The sequence below is a fragment of the Nipponia nippon genome, unplaced genomic scaffold (assembly GCF_047370975.1).
Source record: "Nipponia nippon isolate SJK-2023a ecotype South Korea unplaced genomic scaffold, ASM4737097v1 scaffold_10, whole genome shotgun sequence".
In the NCBI taxonomy this organism is placed as follows: Eukaryota; Metazoa; Chordata; class Aves; order Pelecaniformes; family Threskiornithidae; genus Nipponia; species Nipponia nippon.
In genome coordinates this window covers 24,665,210-24,684,351 of record NW_028262291.1, presented here as the reverse complement: position 1 = coordinate 24,684,351, position 19,142 = coordinate 24,665,210, and the positions used below count along the sequence as shown (strand labels likewise).

General features: G+C 37.0%; 1 protein-coding gene and 1 long non-coding RNA gene across 15 annotated transcripts in view; one reads left to right on the top strand and one right to left on the bottom strand.

The window, feature by feature from the left end:
- Positions 1-19,142, top strand: part of LRRC4C (leucine rich repeat containing 4C) — a 582,163-nt gene that overhangs the window by 47,805 nt on the left and 515,216 nt on the right. The window lies entirely within an intron of this gene.
- The window catches only part of LOC148057123 (uncharacterized), a 68,202-nt gene that overhangs the window by 20,225 nt on the left and 28,835 nt on the right, over positions 1-19,142 (bottom strand). For 2 of the 3 annotated variants that reach the window (XR_015701895.1, XR_015701894.1), the window contains exons 2-5: positions 11,526-11,600; positions 11,153-11,266; positions 10,328-10,415; positions 10,037-10,079 (exon numbers count right to left, since the gene is read on the bottom strand). This is a non-coding gene — a long non-coding RNA (uncharacterized LOC148057123). Of the gene's footprint in view, positions 1-1,214; positions 4,207-10,036; positions 10,080-10,327; positions 10,416-11,152; positions 11,267-11,525; positions 11,601-19,142 lie in introns of those variants that run through there. The other variant, XR_015701893.1, reaches the window with a different exon arrangement.

Genomic DNA, 19,142 nt, shown 5'->3' with positions numbered 1-19,142 from the left:
CCTCGGTCTTCCAGTCTGTTTAATGTGGGTTAATAAGTTTAGGGTCATAAGTTGTCTTTGTGTGTGGATGCAGCTCCTCTGCCTTAGTTATCCTTATATTGGGATTCAGGTCAGCTCCTTCACTGCAGTGAGAGGTGGTTTGGCAATCTGCTTGGGCTGTTCTGTCACGTCCTACTGCTCAGCAGGATTAGGCCAGGTCAGTTCATAAAATGCAGTTCATAGCAAAAAAAGTTCTTAACAGCAACAGTACATTTCTAAGCAGTTTCATCCTTTCCAAGAAAATTTGCTCTATTTTCAGCAGTAATTATCACTGTATTCCTTTACAATACTAATTCTCTTTTGGACTATTATTTGGAAACTCATTATTGTATGTGGGAAGGATAAAAAAGGGTTTGTAACATTTGAGTTACTTAATTTCTGAAATTGTCATAAGGGATTGTTAAATTCTAACTCCTAAATTAAAAAAAAAAAAAAAAAAAAAGTTGAGTAAACTGGCCACCTAACTATCACTTTTTCAGTATATAACTACTTATAGAATATACACTAAGTATCAAGCATGCTAAATGTACTACACAGGCTTCAGATGAGGAAAGCTTCAGTTTAGGAAAACATCCTGTAACTGGTCTGAAACTTTTTCTCTCTATCCAACAGCATTGAGAAACCATTATGAATCAGTTCCCACTTTCTTTAGTAGTCAGTACCTAATGCTTCTGCTTTCATTTAGAGATTGTATGAACTTTATCTATAAACCTTTTTGGTTAAGTAAAAAGTTTTAATGGAGACCTATTGTTTTTACTTTCATCTTTGTCAGCAGCTTTGAGAGGAATACAAAGTTCATTTTCATAGTCCATTGGGTAGTTTATTGTCTTGGATTTCTGAGAGAATCCGAGCAATCTGTGCTCTGATTGAGGCAAAGCAGCACTTTCAATCTGGATATGTCACAGCCTGACCGTGGATTTTAACATCTGTCAGGCGATAGAGTGTGTACTTTTCCCTTCTGCTGGAGCATTTTGGAGCATAAATAAAGACGAATATTTTTCCATGCAGAATAAGTTATTTCTTGACTCTTTTTGCTCACTTGATTATTTGTCATTCAGTTTGATGCTTTTTTTTGTTGCTGTTTGAGTTTCTTTATCAAGAAGTTCAAACTTTATCAGGAGCTAATATTTATGCTTTAAGACAGTTTTAGTGCCGAGAATATACATGTGTGTGTCATGGAGTCATAGTGGTTCAGTGGGAATGGTTAGGAAAACAAATAGATCAGTTTCAACCTTGGAAACAGCACTTCCTTTAATTGATGTTCATTAACGATACACATTGCCACTGGCTACCTCTTAACTGTTATCACTACATATTCACACAGTTAGTCCATAACAATCTATCCTAATTCAGCTGCGAGAATACAGTGCAGTAGAGGTGATGCCACTTTGCTGGCACTGATAGCTGCAAGTCCTTGATGGTCTTATTTGAAGGTGGAGATGATCTTGCATAGGTGCTCTTTTGAAAGAGGGAGGGTTGAATGGAAGCCAGTGTCATGTTGTCTTTCATCCCATCCTTTCTTGTTCATTATTGGTATCTTATCTTCCTCTTCCCAAAGTAAGAGTATGGTTTTATTTGCTAGTTTCATCAAGCATCTTTCCTGTTTGTATGATGAATCCAAAATAGTCCAGCAGAACGTCTTTCCTATCTGTTTGACATCCTTTGTTACCACGCAGATTTTACTACTTGCACGTCTTACTCTGTCCTATTTGTGCAACTCCATCATAATTTTCTATTTACTTATTTGCAATTCATGTTGTTTATATTTAGCTGGGTTAGAAATGCTTGTTGCTGGTTATGCGATTAGTGGTGTAACAATGTCACACAGAACTTATCTGCTTTTGCTGGTTGTGCTATTTTAGTTTACTTGTGCCTGTGTTTAAGGCATGTGAATATTAATTATGTCTTGCTGAGTATGATTTTACTTTGAGTGCAACAGGTCTCTCTGCTTCAGAAGCACCAATGGTTCTCTGCTGGTGAAGACAGTCTTCTGAAGTGCTTATGTTTCTTTGTCACACAGATGTCAAAGTTGCTTATTTATTCTTCTGTCTCACTTGGTGGTGTAAACAGATCTGACAGAGCATTGTGGGATTCCTCATTTGGTATATTGACTCATATTTAGGACCTGACTGTCAGAAATTCTCAAGATGCCTTCATTAGGAGAATACTATTGCCTTCATTAGGGGAATACTGTCACCTTCTTAAAAAAAGTTTATCAAATGATTTTTAATATAATAGAATCATAGAATGGCTTGGGTTGGAAGGGAACTTAAAGATGACCTAACTCCAGCCCCCCTGCCATGGGCAGGGACGTCACCCACTAGACCAGGTTACTCAGGGCCCCGTCCAACCTGGCCTTGAACACTGCTGGGGACAGGGTGTCCGCAGCCTGTCTGGGCAACTGGTGCCTCACCACCCTCTGAGTAAAGAATTTTTTCCTAACATCTAATCTAAATTTCCCCTCTTTCAGTTTGAAACTGTTCCCTCTTGTCCTATTGCTATCTGCCCTTATAAAGAGTCTCTCCCCCTCTTATATAAGCCCCCTTTAAGTATTGGAAGGTCGCTGTAAGGTTTTGCTAGAACCTTCTCTTCTCCAGGCTGAACAACCCCAACTCCTTCAGCCTGTCTTATAGGAGAGATGCTCCAGCTCTCTGATCATCTTAGTGGCCCTCCTCTGGATCTGTTCTAAAAGGTCCACATCTTTCTTGTGCTGAGGGCTCCAGAGCTGGATGCAGTACTCTAGGTGGGGTCTCATGAGGGCAGAGTAGAGGGGGAGAATCACCTCCCTTGACCTGCTGGCCACACCTCTTCTGATGCAGCCCAGGACACAGTTGGCTTTCTGGGCTGCTAGTGCACATTGCTGGCTCATATCCAGCTTTTCATCCACCAGGACTGCCAAGTCCTCCTCTGTGTGGTTGCTCTCAATGAATTCTTCTCCCAGTCTGTACTCGTGTCGGGGATTGCCTCGACCCAGGTGCAGGACCTTGCACTTGGACTTGTTGAACCTTATTTGGTTCATATAGGCCCACTTCTCAAGCTTGTCCAGGTCCCCCTGGATGGCATCCCGTCCTTGAGGTGTGTCAGCTGCACCACTCTGCTTCGTGTCATCCACAAACTTGCTGAGAGTGCACTCTATAGCACTATGTCATTGATAAAGATATTGAAAAACACTGGTCCAAAGACAGAGCCCTGAGGGACATGACTCATCACCGGTCTCCACCTGGACATAGAGCCATTGACTGCAACTCTCTGGATGTGTCCATCTGGCCAATTTCTTATCCATCGAATAGTCCACCCTTCAAATCCTTCTCTCTTTAATTTAGAAATAAGGATGTCAATATATGAAGACATAGTCAAGTAACTAATCTTACCATCTCTTCTCTCACCAGTAGCTTATGTAAGTGGTCGCTGCTGCTATCATATGGGTAACTGACCTGTTAACATCCAAAATGGTATGAAATATGAACAATATCATACTATGGTTTCTAAAATGGAGATTCCCCAACAGCAATGGCTAATGCAGCATGTCTGCATAAAACTTGATTCAACCCCACAGGACTGCAACTTCAACAGCTCCTCCCTTCTTGAAATACACCCACTATTGGTAATTCTTGTATTGGCCTGTAACAGCTTTGGAGGAATTTCTTCAGCCTCACCTTGTCAGCTACTTTGTTCACTTGGTTAAGTAGGAATAAACTTTGTTATACTGGATTAAAACTGAGTGTCAGTGTTTTCTGGCTGTTGTAATGTCACTAGCTGGTGAGGAATCTGACCTCACTCCCAGGACATCATGGTTGGAGGATGTCATGGCTGGTGCTTCCGATGGACCCTGTTCTGGCAGCGTGAGTAATGCTTCCCACCTTCTCGGCGCACATGTGTCTTGAAACGTGTACACACAGTAGTCTCATCTCCTTTTCCCTTGACAATGCCCAGGTCTCCTTCCAAATGCAGAATCATCCTGTACTTCTAGCTTCTGATCTAGCTAAGCCAATTTCCCAAGCTCCAGCTGTTGGACACTTCAACCTGTTTTGTTCCTGGATGCTTAGAAGGAGCTGTGTAGCTCTTGGAGCAGGCTGGGCTGTACACAGTGCTCTCCCGAGAGCCCTGTGTGCCAAGAGTATTTCTGGACTAGTCTTGATGCCAGCAACTCTATCGTAGAAGTGATTTCTGAAAGTTTAAACTGTATCAGTACATGGCTGAATTATCTTCAAAGCAGCTACGTCATTAAATATAGATCTTCGTAGTCACTATCATCTAGTTAGATCATCTCACTTCATTTCTGTAGCTAATCTATTACTAATATTTCCCAGTATACACATCTCTCTCCCTAATACCTGTACTGTGGTATGCTTTTTAATATTTGCTGTCATAGTATATGATTTTTTTTAAATAAGGAGGTTTGTTCAACATTGTATTTAATTTAAAAAATAAATTGCTACTAGTATTCATAGTTTAAATAAACATACAAAAAAGATATTTTTCTAATATCCTGCCTTGTAGAGAATGAAGACCCTGGAATAAAACTAAAACAGAAAAATAGTGAAACAAGAGTGGCTTCTGCAGAGACGTGAGGGAAGCAAGGTAAATTGGTCCTTGACAAACAGCTCTGTTGTACTTGTAAGAACATTTCTAGTGCCTCTGGCTATTTCTTATCAACTTAAACCATAAGATGTAGCTTCTTATTTGAAGTATTAAAGTGGGTACTGTGTCTCATTAGTCTGCATCAAACAGTAGGAATTTATTAAGACCACAGAAGGGACATCTTACCTTCAGAGAAAATTATGTATAATGGCAATAATAATAATAAAGCCCCAAATCCATAAAACCCAGAATATGAATTGCTGTTTCCTGATTCAGTTCATACTCCTTGCATGAAGATATATCATGTCATGGTAATCTAAAACTTTTCAAAAATAAATTATAAATACATTTGGATGTAGTATTTTCACTTGTATATGTGTCAGTTTTATAAGATATAGCTTTTACATTAAACCTTTCTGTATCTTAGAGTCTGTGTCACTTGGAACTGACTGCAGAAAGGTGATAAGGAGTGTGTGACTATATTGGCTGGTCTTTCAGCTCAGTCAGATTTGTGTGTTGTCATTAATCTGTGGTTAATTAGCAGATGACTTTAACGTCTATGTATAGCCTGGGATCTAAAAGGATTACGCTGTTAATATGTTAAGTATATGATTTTGAGATATTAGGTCCTTTTATTACCACAAATTATATTTGATGTTCAGCTAATATTCTGGAGGGAATTAAAAAAAAAAAAAATAAGGCAACCTATCCCTTATCAAAATGATTTCAAATATTCATAGAGTTTTTTGATTTGACAGTTATTTATATTTAGGAAAGGATGATAAGATTAATCTGGCAAGACATGTCAAGAGCTATGCAAACATAAGATCTCTGAAGCTCTTTGTAGATTAATTTGTCTTCACAACAGTTCTGCTTTAGTGTAGGCACCTTCGTTTTGAAGATGGTGAAACTCAAAGAAGTGAAATGTTTTGTTTGTGTAAAGCTACATCAGCAACGGCATTGGAAGGATCAAAATTTAGGAATTACTCTTCCCAGTTTTTTTACACTGCTGCAACTGATTATTAAAAATCAAATTCTTTAATAGTTGACTTCAGTTAACAATCTCCTTGAGGACAAATAGATTTTAGAACTGGCTTTGAGTTACATGCTGTGGTGAGCCTCTTTTTTAAAAAAATATTGATAATTCTAGAAACTTGAGAACTCTGGAGTTTTTCATAATTTGCTTTTCCCATGCAGTACTGAAAATAACAGCACACCAGGGATTGTGGATATATTAAGAAAATTTAGTAAAAAAATATAAGATATATTTGGCTATTTACAATTTCTTGTCACCTCCCCCTTTTCTTTCTCCTTCTATGGTACGGTATACTTGAACTAATTTCTTTTTACATAAAATAATGTGCACAGTTAGCCACCGATTATTTTTGTACTGCTTTCTACTTAAGAAATTCAGGAATGAGGATTAAAAAGTTAGCAAAGGTCGTGATATTATGGGTAGTGTTAACATTATCACTCACTTATTTGAAAAAAAAGTAATAGACTTTTTTCACCAGTAATATATTTATAGCTTGCTTGTGGTCACAAGTGGACAATGAAAATTTCCATTTAGAATTTAAAACTAGTTTTCCAATACTGGGTTCAGGAATGTAAGTGAATGCTGAGTTGTAAAAAAAAATTATGGTGCAAACATACATAAATTGTTGCCTTTTTGTTTCTGGTGAACTAGGACCTTTTCACAGCATTTCAGAAAATGAGTGCACTTTTACCTTTTCCATTAATGGCTTGCATTAACTCTTCAATTATCAGCATAATAGCTGCTGAATATATAAAGCACAGGCCAACTATGCTGCCAAAAGAAATATCTGGGAAAGAGAATGGAAGCTATATAGCAATATTAAGGAATAATTCCATATCACAGAATGACTGTGTTGAATGACCTAGCAGTGCATATTTGCTTTGAAAAGTGACAGTAAAAGTAGGTATTTTTCTTTATCACACATACCAGTAAAAAGATTTTTACAAGTCAATGACTGTCTTCTGCAAGGTTATAACCACTGGAAGAGTTTGATTCTATATATGAAACTTAATTAGATATGAAGCTGCATGAGTCAGAGCAGAGTCCAGCTGGCTCACTGGACTACAGAACTAATAGCAGTGAAACCAACAGAGGTTTTAATCAACAAATTTATTAGTGGAGACTGTGACATCTAAGAACATTCCTTTTTTATATTTTTTTAATTATTTTTTATTAAAACTTTATATTGGCCTTTGAATTAATGGGAAGAATGGATTGTAATGATAATGCTTGATTTACTGTTTAAAGCATATTATGAACCCTTGCGTGTTGCTCGTTGACTTCTCATCAGTTATGTTCCTCCAGTGAGGACAGAAAAATACTCTTATTGCTACTATCTGTTCCTTTCATAAATAGCACAGGACAAAAGGTAGCTGTTGACACTGCTTCCAGGTCATCACTTGACTGTCTTTTCTCATTTATCTCAGCAGCTTGATAAATAGGATGCAAGGTCTGGTTTCCCTATTTTGCGTAAGTACAAAAAAGGTACCCAGCGAAAGTCTGGGTAGGAGAAGGATAGCTCCTGCATATGGCAGTCAAACCAGGAGAGGACTTCGGTGTTTGCTATTCAGATCTGTATGTTTAAGCCAACTCCCTAAGGTAGATGTTAGTGTTTTAGACCTACTTCATACTACAGAGAAGTTAATCTTCCTGAGAGTGTTCAATTGTATCAAAGTATTTTTTCTTTCTCTTTTCTTCCCTGTTTCTCACATATTTTTTTCTATTGCTGACCTATTTGGAAGGCTGGTTAGTTACTATGGCAGTTCTTAGGGTGATAATGTTAAGTGATTGGAACAGTCATTTTAAAATCTTAACTGTTCTCTTTTTCTAGATGGTTAATATAAAATAGAAACCCACTGCTGTATCAGTCTCTACTAGAGACCTTAAAATAGAAGAGGCCAAATCAATGGCATGAATGTTTAGGAGAGGGAGAGAAGGGCAGGGAACTGTCCTGTAGAGAAGTTTGGGTGAGGGAAGGTTTGCAGAATGGATTTCTTCTGCTTGTATTTATTGGGACAGGGAAGAGTGTTGGGGGAAAAACAAAAAAGGTAATTTAAAAGAAGACAGAAAACCTATAGTCCAGAAAGAAAATCTTCTGCTTTGATGAAAAGGAGTATGACCTTGTTCCTCTGATGCATTGCTTGCTTGCTGCAAGTTTATGTTCAGCATCCTCCTCGCTTTTTCTTAGAATCAATGAGAAACCTGCATGTTTGTGGTGATGGTACCAAGTGTTATACAGAAGCTGTGTTTTAATTTAATAGGCTGTTATTGTAACCTCCCATCTCTCCCCCCCCCTATTTCCTTTTCCTTGGGAAAATGGGAAATAATTTGTGAATAGGGGGAGGGGAAATGGTACACATCACTCTTCATCTGGATCCATTTGCTTGCAACTGCTACTAAAAATGGAGCACAGATAACTAAATAGGGATGAGGTACATGCTGCATTTTGCATTTAGTAAAATTTATTTGTATGCTAGAGTTGGGATGGACAGGACTTGCTGGGTCTGCTGTTATGGAGGACCAAAAATTAGGACAGAGATTCTCTTAATTTCAATGTGGAAGTTGAGATGGATCCTGCTGTTGTTGTCACAGTCTAGACAATAAATTTGCAATAATAGGAGGTTATCTTCTCTAATCTGCACATGATATAGTAATGGAGTGCATCTACCCATCACTTCTGAGTATATCCAAGTGCCATTCTTCCAGCAAGTGGTGGATAGGAACGTATATGGGGTGTTAAGGTGTGGTTTGGTAGGGTTTTGGTTTGAGACATGCCAGGGACGAGCATCTTCTGTAATGCAACTGCTGTTTTGTTGGAAAAATTTGTAAAGATTAGCTCAACTTTTAAAAAATAAAATGATTGGTGCATATACAATGAAGTGAACATACAGTATTCACCCATAATACACTTTCATGAAAAAGAATAAGCAAGGAGCTGGGAGAGGAAAAGGTGGTCATGTGTGTGGAATTTAATGAGGTCTGTTGTTTTTGACCTGATTAAATGCTCAGTCTACTTTATCTCCTTCTGCTCTTGGCCTCTGGAGTCATAAATAGTCCTTGGGATCTGCACACTGACAAGGCTGCTGTAGGCAATGGATTTATTGCCCTTGCTAACTATCATGATTGACTGTGTAATCTGTATGTTGTGATGTCATACTGTGTGTGTATGTAGATATCTATGAAATTTGAGTATAGGCTTCTGACTATTGATATGCAAAATATAAGCTGGTCAGATTTTCAGTTTGTCCTTTGCAAGTCTTGAATGTTATCTGTATAAGAGCTTAAGCAAGATTTAGTAAATAACTTGAACAGCACATACAAAAGGAAAGTCTTTGTTTTTCAGGAGCATTTAAACCCCATATTTACAAATCCTTGTGCAGTTACAGTCATAATAACACAAGTGACACTAATGAAATCTGGTCTTCTGCTGTTAAGAAATGCAAGCCTCCACCCTGGGAAGTAAAGAAGAGTTTGCTTTTACCAGAGCTGGAAAAAAAAAATCCGAATGGCAAACTGCGTTCCTCTCCCAGGTGTCAAGCACTTAAAGATGGCAAATGTTCCAAACCTAGGTTAACATCCTCTTTCAAAGTCTTTGCTATAATATGCCTCCACCTTGATAACCTGCTTAATCTCTCCTGCACAGAGTGCAGTGCTCTTCTGTAGTCCAGTGCCTGTCCCATCCAACTTCAACAGATGGGCAACTCACCAGTTGGTTATGTACTGAAAGTTTTTAAGGAATTTTTCCGTGTGTCAGGCTGCGTTCTGTGTTTAGGCTATGTCTCTGTGATACGGTAATTGGTTAGATATGGGAAGCTTTTTTGATAGATACATGGGGGGGATTAATCAAAAAGCTAATAAAGTGCTTGCAGATCAACAATTGGTTTCTTAAAGGCAGCAGGAACTTCAGCCTCTACCAAGTCAGTTACCCTGTAGCTCACCTGACCACCCCATGTCTATGTACTCATAGATATGCAAATCCTGACACACTACTTTTTCATTTTGGTTCATCTTTCTTCCTCAGCCATGCTGGTGGATCTGAGTTTTTGCCAATGCCAGTGTAGCTTTATCGTTTAATCCTGTGATCTGTTTCTCCATTGATAAAAAATTACAAAAATACTCCTTTAAGTGTGCTTTGGATAATTTTTTTTTTTTTTTTTTTTTGAAGTACTGGTCATATTAACAGCTGGAGTAAGCTTTTGTCGCTGCATTGGGCAAATAATTGCTTTGGCTTAGTTGGACTTACTGCAGTTTGCATCAGTTGAGACTCTTGCTGAGGCTGGAAGCATCAGTCCTAGTGATTGCTTTGCTTTCCTACTTGTTTCTGTATGTAAAGAAGTGCAAGCTTGTCTGTATTCTTTTTTTGAAATCTATTCTACTTACGTTTTGCAAGGTAGGTCTTCCTGAATGCTGATGGGAGCCACACCTGTTTGTTAAATTAAGAACAAAGAATGTTGTTTATTTACTGTTCATCAGAATTGATGCTTCCCTCAGATGAAAGCTTGTGTCTACTGGTGCCAGTGAGAGCCACCTGCATATGTCTAACAACATAATGTAGTCATTGGTAATATGCTGCAGAATAGGAAACGAACAGGAATTACTGTGCTCCAGATGGAATAAAACCAGAAAAACAGTAGTGTTAATGAGACAGATGACCCTGTATGATGAAATTACCTTCTCTTCCCCTCGGTGAAATGGTGTAATGTAGTAATTTCCCAGGTCCTTCTGTACATTGTCTCCTCTGCTTAGTCAACAGTAAGCACTGCAGAGAATCATAGTAAAGTGTTAAAGTATTCTAATGTAGATTTCTTCTTACAACAGGGACTTGCCCTTTTAAATGTAGTAATTTAAGCAGAAAAGAAATAGTTTGAGCATAATGCTGATTTTTTGATATTTCCGAATGAGTCACAAATGGCTCAACTTAAGCTCCATGTTTAAGAAACTTGAAAAAACTAAACAGGTCAAAAACTGTTGACTGCTTTGCCATCTTTTAGTACATGCAAATAAGTCTCAGCATTACTGTTGTTTGCGAGTGCTAGTAACGTGGCTGTTTCCATTAGCAAGAAACTTACCACTTCTAGCACAACAGTTTAATGTTGCAGATAACTTCATTCTCAACAAAATTGTTATGACTGAATTTGCAATTGATTGGTTCCAGTGATATCAAGTGGTGTGCTTGTGGTAGTGAAGTTAAATGCTGTGTTGAAGAACTTAGAGGATCAGCTGTGTTGCTTTGATTCTTATTTGCCAGTGATTCAAAGTTCAGAGCAAATAGCTCATTTAAAAAGGGTTATTTTTTTCAATTATTAGTTTGGCTATTAAAATGTTTTGAATTTTGTCAATCAGGCATAAAGAGATATGTTGTATTTGCTTATGACTGTGGATCTTTGGTTCAAAATAGAAAAAAAAAAAACCCAACAAAATAAAGGGCTGGATAATTTTTTTCTGAAGTCTAACTCAATAATGATGATAAAAAGTATTTAGGAGAACTCAACTTACTCTGTGCTTTCATGCACAATACTGGTGTCTGGCTCTATTTTCGTCCTCTGAAGTGGCTTGTTATTTTGGCTGGAATGATCCTTATCTCACTTTGTATACTCACAAAGGCAAATTCTGAAACAACGTTTAAAACAAATGGGAAAAAAAATGTGATGGAAAAATTTTATACATGGTGACTGCTGTTTTTCAGTTATCAAAGTAGCCTTCTATTACCCTGAGTAACAGTAGGCTTTACTACCAAAAGCAATGATAGATCCTGTATAGTGTAAATGTAACCAAGGTTAACTATAAGGAAGGGTCATGGAAACTATAATGAACCACAGTGTTTATAACACTAAAATCATCCGTTTCAAAAGACAAATATAATCCTTACCAATGTAGTGGCTCCCCATAGGAATCACCAGGATGGCTTGATGCTGGAGCTTTTCAGTGCTGTCTTGGAGTTTTTCTGTGTTCATGCGGTAAAGAAGAAGGGAAGGAGAATCAGTAAGTGGTAAATGGATGTATCTTTGTGAGCCCTTCTGCTATCGAGTAAGGGGAGCTGTGTGTCCACTTGTTGAACAAGATTAGGGAACAGACGTGGCAGGTAAAACAGTTTGTTTTGCTTGGTTAACTCTCCGGTGGATTTGTTCCAGAGTCTGAAAGATGCACAGGAATTGGTAGGGCAGAAGCACATGGTGAAAGGTTGATGGCTACTTGACAGGTTTTATGTCGGCTTAAAGTGACAAACTACAGCGATTGCACATTTAAGACTGACATGCAGCTGAAGAGTGGGCTCTCCTTTTTCCTTCTAGCTGTTTCTACTGTTGCTTTTGTGTAAATTTTGGTGTGTGTGTGTTTTTATTTTTAGTTTATGTGGCTGCACAAATAATCAGACTAATTTGCTAATCCAATAGCAGAGTAACCCCATGAACCATTTGCAGCAAACTGAACTTGCATGTCTCTGCATTCGAAGTGTTTAGTCTGCACATGAGTACTAACCTACTAAACCTACTGTTTAGTTGGCCTAAGGTAATTATGAACCCATTTTTAAAGACAACTTGCATCCCACTCCTGTATTTATTTTGAGATGCAGGCTTTGTTAGGTGATAGTCAACTGTGGGGGGTGTGTGTGTGTGCATGAGCTGGAGGAGCATAATACAATCCATGAGTCATGTCTGTTTGAAATACATACTATTTCAATAGCAAGCAAAACAGGGCTATTTATAAGCTTAGAACTGAAGAGCTTTAAAGGTCTGATTTGTTTTCATGAAACTTAGTTTTATGATTTTTCCAGTGAATTTTTATCAGATATTGATTTGGATATGAAAATACTACATCTGATTTACAAAGTGTTAAGTATTAACTCTGAAGTTGGACCTTGCTGAAGACTTACTGTCCTTGAAGAATACAGACAAAACAGTACTGTTTGCATCTTGATGCCAGCAGTGTTGGCTGAAACTAGGGGTACTGAAGTGGTTGTTTTTAAACAGTTTTTAAAAGGAAAAAAAAAAAAAAAGTTCTGACGCTATGGAGGAGGGCTGAGTGCAAAGCTTAACAACCAAGCAGCTTCTGGATGAATGAAGCTAGCCAACAGGATTTCCAGGGAAGCAGGCTGAAGGATTTTTGGAAGAAAAGTTTGAGAGGCTTGTTTAGGTGCAGGTCTGTGCTCAGTACAGTTGCAGCATAAATAAAGATCATGACTTCTGATTTGCAATTTGTGCCATATTTCTTGTTATTTTTGTGAGGAAGAGGTGTAGTGGGTGGTGGCAGGTTTTTTTTTTTTTTCAGGAATACAGGTTAATAATTAATGTGCCATATAATAGTATTGTATACAGTCTTCCAATTTCACACCTATCATATGAGTATATATGCCCAGAAGACAGATAATCCTCACCTGAAATTTTATATTCAGGTGAATGAAAGAAACCTTTTCCAAGACAGTGAAAGACAACAGGCAAAATTGTTATCTGATGGATGTGAAACATAGCTTGCTCAAAGAATGGGGACTCCCTATGACTTGTAGGTGAGATTTAATGGATGGTGATACAAAACTAAAAGAAAATGTTTCTGGAGAAATGGGTCACTTCAGAGACCCTAGAGGAAACAGGAGAAAATTGTCCCAAATATTCTGGATCTCTCTTCTGTTCAGCGAATAGAGGATCATACTTAATGTGAACCAGTGACTAAGCAAGTGCACACAGGGCGCTAATGTATGTTTGTTCATCTTCAATGAAAGGACGGTGCTGTATAACTTGTGATTTTTGCCCAGCATAGAGGAAAATTGTATTCAAAGAAATGAGTCTTCTAGATATATCAGAATCTCTTTAAACTCATGATTGAAGTGCTGAGGAGGTATGGAATGGGGCAGATACATGTTTTATTTAGCACAGAGTCAAAATGGAGAAAAGCAATGATCAGGCTGCCAGAATATGAAAAGAAATCATGTAATAGCCAAACTCAGCGTTAGGAGCTTAATTATTCTTCTTACTATTTTTAAGATTAATTGAAATTGCTCATTTCCAAATTTAAACTTGACAAAGTGGTAACTAAAATATGGCTCTTTCAGTCCCTGGAATTGAAATGTTACAATAAATATTTATGACCTTATTAAGAATGACTAAGTGGGTGAAAAAGAAATGAAGTTGCACTCATGTAAAATAATGTTATTTATTTCCAAATTTCTGGTAACTAGGAGTAAACGATCTAGAATACTTGCACGTTCATGATATAAAATGTAAATGCAATATTATTCTCCTATGAATTCCCAAATCACACAAGAAAATGGAATATTCAATTCTTTGCCATCTATAAAATGATGGGAGAAAAATGCTTTAGCATAGATGGTTTCAGCTTGAATTGTATACGCTGGATATGTAATGCTGCCAGTGGTGTGTGGTGTCCCCTGCCCCCTGAGCCCAAACAACTTCAGCACTTCTATAGAGTACAAATTCCATGTTCAGAAACCTTACATGTAATGTAGGGAGTCTTATATTGGGCATAAATATGACAGAACTAAAAAGTATATGATATAATAGGATTATGACTTAGGCGCAAAAAGAAAACTCCAATCCAATAGAAACCATGTTAGGTTTTCAATGCAGCCAGGTACAGTTGAAAACCAATGAGATTCCTGAACTAAGAGAGGGTATTTGGAGAGAAGACTAACTGATGCTTGGGAACTCTTTTCAGAATGTTTTATAATTATGATCTTAAAAAGCATGCTCAGTGGGTCAAAACATAGTTTAAAGAGAAAATGAAACTTAAAAAAAAAAAAAAGTCTTAAAGTACTTGTACTTTTTTTTTAGGAACTACAGATGATGATATAAAATGACACAAAGAGGTATCTCAGGGTAATAAACAGAAGGATGATGTATAGAAATTGTGTTTAAATTACATGTATTATAAAATATATTACATATTTTTGTAAGTAAGTTTGTATGTCTTAGGGACAAAAGGGAATACAAGAAGGTATAAATCTAACAACATGGAACCAGTGGTACTACCAATAATTCAGGAAGATGAATATGTCTTATTTTTGTTTTGGAAAAGTCCCGATTTATATAGTTAACTGACAATGAATTATTTTCCAGTTTCCTAGTAGGTAGTGTATTTGTTGAAGCAAAATGTTTTTAACTTTGGGTTCCAGATATTTGGACTGAACTTCTTGCAGCTATTTTAAAACTTATCTGGGTGAATCATCATTGGTATATCATAAATCTTGGGGCATTAGGGAAATTCCAGAAGAAGGTTGATAGTGTTGTATCAATATTTAAAAAGAACAAAGAGTGGATGAATGTCCAACCTAACACTTTGTGTTAAGTGTAAAAAGTAATATTATTATTTCTAATGAGTAAAATTAAAAAAAAAAAACAAAAACAAAACCCAAAACCTGCATTGTCAAGCTAGCTTTTTATTTTTAACTAAATTCCAAGTGTATCTGATAGTGCTTTAACTTTGAACATTTTTAGGTTCAAAATCTTGTATTCACTCGTTAGTCCCAGATGAGACTTGCATAATCTCTCTGGAATGCATGATGATTAGCAGCAAATGAGATTCATAATTAACACCAAGTTAAAAGGTGTGCAAGGTATGGAGAGATATGTCTGAATCCTGGTTCTTTGGACACCCTAGGTGGGTGAGTCTTGGATTCACAGCCTATGCTCCCTTCCTGACTTCAGTTTTGGGTTAGACCTTTGATTTCAAGGATTAGTTTGTTCTTCTTGTGAAAGTAAAAGTTCTATAAAGTGTTCAGCTCTCCTTGCAAGGTTTATTGTCTTTGTGTGCTGATGCAGCAATGATGGTGCTTTCGGTGCTAAGATGGCAGTAGCCCAGGTGACTTAGTATTACATGTATTGCATGACAGAAACATGTCCTTAGACTTTTGTAAGACATTTTAGGGTATTGCTTTTATTACTTTTTAAATAGAACAATAAAAGAACCCAACACTGTGCTTGTTGACTCCATTAGAAAGGCACAATCATCTCAAAAGCTTTTTGTGGATGTATTTCTACTACAGCTGATTGGGGATCAGTTCCTGATCTCACACTGTTTAATGTTATTAACCTGGAGGAAAACTATAAAGTAGTTAAGAGCTCTGGTGACTTGGAGGTTAAAGAGTAAAATAAACAGTTTTTAAGAATTAAGCGAAGGTAATGATATTCTTAGGAAAGAGAGATACAGTTTGTAAATTGAAAATTAGTAGAATTAAACATTTTCATTGTAAAAAGTAACACACATAGGCTTGCAAAATTAAATGGTGAGAGACTGTAATAGTAGATGATACAGAAACAACAGTGCAAAAATACTGCTTAAGTGTGTTCCATTGCAAAACAAAAGCAGGAGGAGGACAACAGAATGGCAAAGAAATGCTTTCCAATGAGACTTGAAATGCCTTTTCAGTGAGGAAAATGTGGATAAAAGCTGCCACCAGACAACAGAAGAGAAAACTGATGAAGCAGCTGTGAAGAATATGGCAGAAGACTATCTAAGACTATTTACAGAGAAAAAGACTGTGACAGGGAGATAATATTTTCCATGTCATTGAAGCATCTGTTGCTTCTGGTTTTGTTCTTGTTTGTTTAAACGTTTGGCATCAGGGCACGTTGTTGCATAGAGAAGATAAAATGAAGACTGATGTGTAATTCTGTAGTTAAAGGACTGGAGTTAAATACTAGGTTTTAAGTCATTCTTCTTGCATGCTATTGGTAAGTTATGCCTCAGTTTCCTCATCTGAATGAAAGGCCATGAGGGTATTTCTGTAAGAGATTGAGTTGAGTTGTGAAATACTTGAATGTTTTGAGATACTTGAAGGAAGAGTCTTTCTAGATCTTAATTAGTAGTATAATGACGAAAGAGAAGCATATATAATCTTTTGAGATGTTTCACCATTGTATATTTTTCAATGTATTTTTTAAAGAGGAGGATCAGGGGAAAAATCCGTCTTTTATTGGGTAAACTTCATTAAAGACATGAATATAGTCCATCAATAATGAGATTCCTCATCTCCGTGAGCTTCCTTGTCTATTCATTTTTCTTTCCCACCTGCACTCACAATGGTGGCTGTTTGCTCCCACATACATTCAACAATGCATCATTTGTAAGCTGGCCCTCATTCATTTAATTCCTGTTTGAAAGGCCTGACAGAAAGCCCTGTGAAAAGCCTTTCAATGCAAATGTCAGTTTAATGACTTGGTTCATTCAGTAGAGGGGAATCTGAGATAACTTGACTTCTCCCTGCAAATGCAAGAAAATGTTTTCATAAAGCCTTGGACGTGTCATGCTTTTTAACAAGATACTTTCAGTTTGCAAACAGAATCTGATGGCTTTAATTTTTAGTTAAATCTCAGGATTTTTCTGCAATGTCAACCTCCCACACCTCTCCCTGTGCGTGAGGAGGTGGGAGGGTGTGAGCTGCCCTTGCTTTGCAGCCTCAAAAATGCATCTGCCGTTGAAAGCTTTGATTTGCTTAATTTCTTCAGCAGAGCAGCAGTTCTCCTTGAGGATAAACCCTTGTTTGATTGGCTCTTTCTGAACATGTTTAAACATCAAATTATTGGGAAATTACGAGCGTAGTTACTCTTGTTAAAGCCAAAGGACAAACACGTTTAGTCTGTTTCAGCAGCCTGCATTGCAGTTTGTTCTTGGGACATGTATTCTTAAATTAATTCTCTTTCATTTTCTTTTGTTTACTGGATTTTCTCACAGAAAGATAAAATCAAAGTTATGGTAATAAAATAATGGAACTCTCTAGGCAGCTTTTGGTATTTGGTACAGAATTTGAAGACAGTGGTTGTAGCATTGATGTTGTAAAAGAAATGAATGAGTTTTTGTGTTTAAGTTCACAAACCCACATTAGAGTTATTGGAAAGCTGTGAGGAACTGACCAGGGATAGAACCAATATGGTTTGCACAGACTATGATAAAGTTTTATCAAAATTAGTCCTGATAGAGAAATAGAGTGACTTCCTTTTCTGTGGGTTTTCTGGCCAGGATTTTGAATGTAGCAGTGGGATGACTTTTATGTGACAGTCTTCTATGAAGCAAGAACATAAATTTCTTGTCTTAAGTTTGACCACCATTCTTAGTGTTGCACAAATGATTCCACTATAATATTCACTTAAGCTGCTGCATCCATTTGCACATTAGCCTTCCACAAACAGTATTAAAATACTTTGAATGGTATTCTGTTTTAATATTATTTTTAAAAGAGATATTTAACTGATGCTTTGGATTTGATGGATGCTCTCAAATCAATAATGGAACATGCCACAAAAGTAAAATTCTTTCTCATTTTTCCAAATAAAAATAAATTAAGTTCTTACTATTCCTGGTGTATAAATCTAGAAGTAAGCTAACTTTCTATGAAGAGCTAGTGAGTGTACAAATATTTACTAGCGTACAAGAGCTGAAACACAGTTGCTTTGTAGTCTTGCAACAGCTGCCAGACTTAAAATTTTCTTGTCCCTGCTGACCAACATTAGACACAAACCACTCATCCTGGCAGTAGCTCCTCTGGCTAAGTGCTGAGAAATCAGACTGGAAAAGCAGAATGTAAGACTGTATATTCTAGAAAGGAGGAGGAGAAGAGGGAAGAAAAAGAAGCTACTCTTGTGTTATCGGGTTCCATGTAACTGTTTGAAAACTCATTCCCTATTGATAGTTCTTAAAATCCCAAAAGCCAGGATATTGTAGGTGGCATACAACTGGGAATATTTCTTAGCATCATAATACATAGTAATTACATAATTATGCTTTTCATATTCACAGTGCTTTGCAAATACGCGCTGATTACAGAATACTTATAAGAAGCTGATGTTCAGTTTCATCTTTGGTTTACAGACAGGAAGACTGAATCAAAGAGGTTAAGCCAAAGAGTTGGTTTTGGAACCAGCAGTAGTTTGTGCTTCTGTGACCGGAAAACTAAACCTATCTGATGATACTGCCTGTCTTTAAAAACAGAGGGAGACCCCCATCTCTCTCAAGCGCAACAACTTCAAAACAAACCCCTTGAAGATGTTCAGTTATTTGTCTCTCTTGTAGAAGATTCAAATATGAACCTTTTGAATCAGCTATTCACTGTTTTAAAAACCCTTTTAAAATTAGTATACAATGACATATCAGCTCAATTACCCTCAACCTTGTTAATTCTATTCTGTGCTGTAATAATTTTATTAGGATAAATTACAGAGCACGTACCACCATGAATACCTATGAATCATGTTGTTCTTTTGTGTGTTTTATTTGTGTGCCTTTGACACACACACAAGCAAATGAAAAATGAAACACTGTATAGCTTCTAGTATTAAAAAAGGTGGAGGAGAGGTATGTTAGGTGATAACATTCATGTGATGAATAGCAGAAGCATTTTACAAAATATATTACATATAACAGAAAAAAGTACTGATACTAAAAGTGAATAGAGTATGTTAATTTTTCTTTGAGTCTAAACTTAATCATTCCAATATGAACATATCTTCTGTTTGTGGCTGGTGTGGGTTTTTTTGTGGTG